The 4,343-nt window shown below is 35.3% G+C and overlaps 1 pseudogene; it reads left to right on the forward strand.

Annotated features, from left to right (window-relative positions):
- The window catches only part of LOC109825135, a 9,510-nt pseudogene that overhangs the window by 625 nt on the left and 4,542 nt on the right, over window positions 1-4,343 (forward strand).

Genomic DNA, 4,343 nt, shown 5'->3' on the forward strand with positions numbered 1-4,343 from the left:
CGGCCAAAAAATGTGTTTGTGTACATTTTAATTAGGGAAGGGAGGTGAGGGGTAAGCAGGAGCGTATTCGTCCAGTAATTTCTGTAAAATTCGAACATTGTTCACAAAATTGAAGGCAGTGCGCTGGGAATCTTTAGACAGAGGGGCTAGTAGAGGAGGAGATGATTAGAGTAAACCCAATGGAATGAGATGGAAAGGAAGGGGATGGACCATAAAAAGGAAATAGAAGGGGCAATGGTTTACTGTAGAGAATCGAAAGGGAGAACTATCTATATGACTAAAATTATTCTTAGAGAATGCTACTAGGTCAGTTTTGGAGCTTTTACTAAGGACAATTTAGGAATTTAAAATTTTATTTACTTAGAACTCGATCTCTATTCTTGTAATCTGTTCATTTTAGGACAAATTTTTAAAAACGACCGTTTTTGAAAGTTAATAAGTAAAATCGACCGTTTAAAACAAAAATTAGCAAATTCGACCCTTTTTCAGTAAAAAAGAGTCGGTTTTGCAATTTGGGAACTGTACGGGACTAGTAGTCCCGTACAGTTCTCCCAAAATGACACTCTCTCCTCCTCTTTCTCTTCTACCTCCCGCTACTCAACCTCCGGTCTTCCCCCTTCCTCTCCAAAAAAACCTGTAAACAGAAGAAGAAGCTCTCTTCTTTCTGCAAATAACCTCCTCCCTAACAAACCCACATCTTCCCCCTTCAACCGCCCTCTCAAACACATCCCCAAGCTCCTCATCACCCCCTCTCTCTCTAAAACCCCAACCTTCCCCAATCAAACCCTTACCGATCTCTTCTTCTCTCTCATCATCCCTAACAACCGCCACCACCAAATCGCCTCAACCCCACCTCTCCAGTAAGTTGCGGGAGGTAGAAGAGGGCGAGAGAGAGAGAGAGGAAGGGGGAAGACCGGAGGTTGAGTAGCGGGAGGTAGAAGAGAAAGAGGAGGAGAGAGTGTGATTTTGGGAGAACTGTACGGGACTACTAGTCCCGTACAGTTCCCAAATTGTAAAACCGACTCTTTTTACTGAAAAAGGGTCGAATTTGCTAATTTTTGTTTTAAACGGTCGATTTTACTTATTAACTTTCAAAAACGGTCGTTTTTAAAAATTTGTCCTTCATTTTATTATATGCTTCTTTTTAGCCCTTTTGACCTTTCCTTTTGCTAGTTATAAATTGTAAAGACATGCATTTTTTGGATGATCAATATCGTAACCTTCTTGTCCCTTTGCCTCTTAGAAAAACTATCCAAACCCATTGTAAGATCAATTACAGTCATGTAGCTTTGCTTCCCTTCCCTAACCATTCTCTACACTAAAACAGACATAGTTTGCAGTGCACCTCCTTTGTTCCTGCTTGTTTGTTAAAAAAATTAATTTGATATTATTCCCCTCTAATACTAGCCTCTACATGCAAACCCACTTTTAAAGTTAGTTTAAAAAATCCTCCACGTGTGGCTTTCATCCAAATTCTTTACCAAAGCACCATTAACTCTTAATCATATGGGGTTAATTACAATAGGAACCCTTCATGTGTAACCCAACATCATTCTCCCTCTACGTTAGTTTCCCAATCTATTTCTTCACTGTTTTCCTAATCTCTCTCTCTCTCTCTCTATATATATATATAAATCATATGGGGTTAATTACAATAGGAACCCTTCATGTGTAACCCAACATCATTCTCCCTCTACGTTAGTTTCCCAATCTATTTCTTCACTGTTTTCCTAATCTCTCTCTCTCTCTCTCTATATATATATATATATATATATATATATATATATATCAAAATCCCAAATCATATTAGATATTTAAGGACAATGGGGATGCATTGCGTAACAATAGGTGGAAAATTAGTTTGAGAATGAGGAACATGAGTTTGAAAACAATGTGTGGCTGGATCAAGGTTTGGTTTCTTCGATATGATTATTGTTGTAATTTACGTTATATGTTTAAAAGTTAACCATGCTTGGATAAGGAGTTTGGATGGAAACCATCCATGGGGAGTTTTGAAAGTTGAAATGAGTTCAACTTAAAGGATTTTATTCATGTTAGCTATGTTGTTTCTCGATAGATGCAAACAGAGAAGGACACGATCTTCTCTAATGCGATGAAATCACATGAATTAGCTTTATGGCAGAAGCCATGACCATGAGAGAAAAACTTAATTCTATTTTAAGAAAAAGGTTTGGGAGGTATGTGATCTACCTGAAAATAGAAAAGCCATTGGATTGTAATGAGTGCTTAAAAAAACAGTGTTGACGGGTTTATTGACAAATTCAAAACGTAGTTAGTTGCTAAGGGTTACAACCGGAAGACATGTATAGACTTTTGGGAGATATTCTCCCGTAACTAAATTTACATCCATAAGAATTATTTTGGCTATTGTTTCATATCTAGTTTTGGAGTTATTTTAAAGAGATTCCAAAATAGCATTCCTTAATGTTGAGGTAAAGAAAGTAATATATGCAACAAATTGAAGGTTTTTAGGTGGAAGGACATGAATATAAAGTTTATCGGTTATGAATCTTTATATGGTTTAAAACAATCTTCTAGATAATGATATTCAAAGTTCCATGAAACAATCACCAAACTTGGCTTTGTTCAAAACAAATAGATAATTGTGTATATTTCTCGAAAAGTGGGAGCAAATTTACTATATTGTCCTTTTATGTGGATGATGTTTTGCTCGCTAGAATTGATATAGAAATGTTGAAAAAAACCAAGGCAGAACTTAGTGAAAAGTTTAAGATGAAAGATATGAGAGATGCACCATACATTCTTGGAATTCAAATACCCTAAGATAAAAAGTCTAGAATGTTGAGTTTAAAGTAAGAAAATATTTAATATTAGTTCTTAAAATGTTGACATGGAATATTTCAAACCAACTCTAACTTTGTTGTTCATGGGAAAGAGATTGTGTATTGAGAAAAGCCTTGGAAAGGGGTAGAAGCGATTAGATGTTTCATATGCTCAAGCGGTTGGAAGTTTGGATATATGCAATGTTGTGTATCAGACTTGACCTAGCTCATGTTGTACGTCTGGTTAGTTGATATTAAAGTGATCCATGCTTAGCTTATTGTGAAGCTGACAGATTGGTTTATCAAGGTAGTTCATTTGATATCCTCAGTTACTCTGATTTTGATTTTAGAGGTGAAAAAGATGACAAAAAGTCTATTTTGGGACACTTCAACTTTGGAGGAGGATTCATTTCTTATAGTATAAACTCCAACGTGTTGCTAGATACATGTAAGAAGCATAATATGTAGGTTGCAGTATGACAATTGCACATGCTATATTGGATAAGATGGTTTTTGATTGATCTAGATCTCATATTCTTAGAAGGAACTATTGATATTTACTATGATGATCATGTGGCGAGTAGCTTGATCAACAGTGGCACGAATAGTTCTAAAGGAAAACACATTGAGAATTTGTATCACTAAATTAGAGATATTGTAGAAGATAGAAGTTAAAGTGATTTACATCCCTTTTACAATTATGATTGTTGATGTTTTGACAAAGGGAATACTAACGGGATTGTTTACCAAACATGTAAAGTTGATGAGACTAAGGAATAAATAACTCAAAATAAATTTCATGAATAATAAAATGAGAATTACTTTCCATGGATTATGGGTGTAAGAAAAACATCCGATCTGTTTTTATGATCTCAGGGTTAGTGGGATGCACATCATTTGGTTAATTTAGTCAAGTGGGAGATGTTAATTTGATCTAGTTTGTAGTTGATTAAATCAATCAAGGAATACCCCTTGGATGTTTGGGGTTGATAACATTATTTCCTTAGGATTTGTATTTGAGGGATTTGTGGTTGGTTAGAGAAAATTGTGGAAAACTGATACGATTAGGGTGGAGATACTAAAAAGTCTATTAAAGAAAGAGATATCTCATTGGTCAGATGTACAAAAAATCTCAAACTATCTATCTGAAGCTCCATTCAATACCCCCTCTTGTCTCCCTACTGGAAATTTCTCAGTATTAATTGGGGCTATGGATAGATACTTTGGGATTTTTGTGTACATCTCACCATTGAGATATCACTTCCTTTGACTTCTTAGTATCTCCTCCAAATCATATTAGTCTCCCGCAAGTTCCTCTAACCAATGACAAACCACCTCAAATACAAATATTAAGGATGCATAATATCCAAGGGATATTCCTTGGTTGATTTGATCAACTGTATAGTCATAGATTGAGTCAAGTTGATATAATATGCTAAAATCGTCTTTAATTTTATATTAGAACCCATAGCTTGGTATTTCTAAATAAGGCACCCAATTCTTTACAGTAGGTTTGAGTTTTTTTTATTGTGGAGGGAA

The sequence above is a fragment of the Asparagus officinalis genome, chromosome 10, assembly GCF_001876935.1.
Source record: "Asparagus officinalis chromosome 10, Aspof.V1, whole genome shotgun sequence".
NCBI classification, from domain to species: domain Eukaryota; kingdom Viridiplantae; phylum Streptophyta; class Magnoliopsida; order Asparagales; family Asparagaceae; genus Asparagus; species Asparagus officinalis.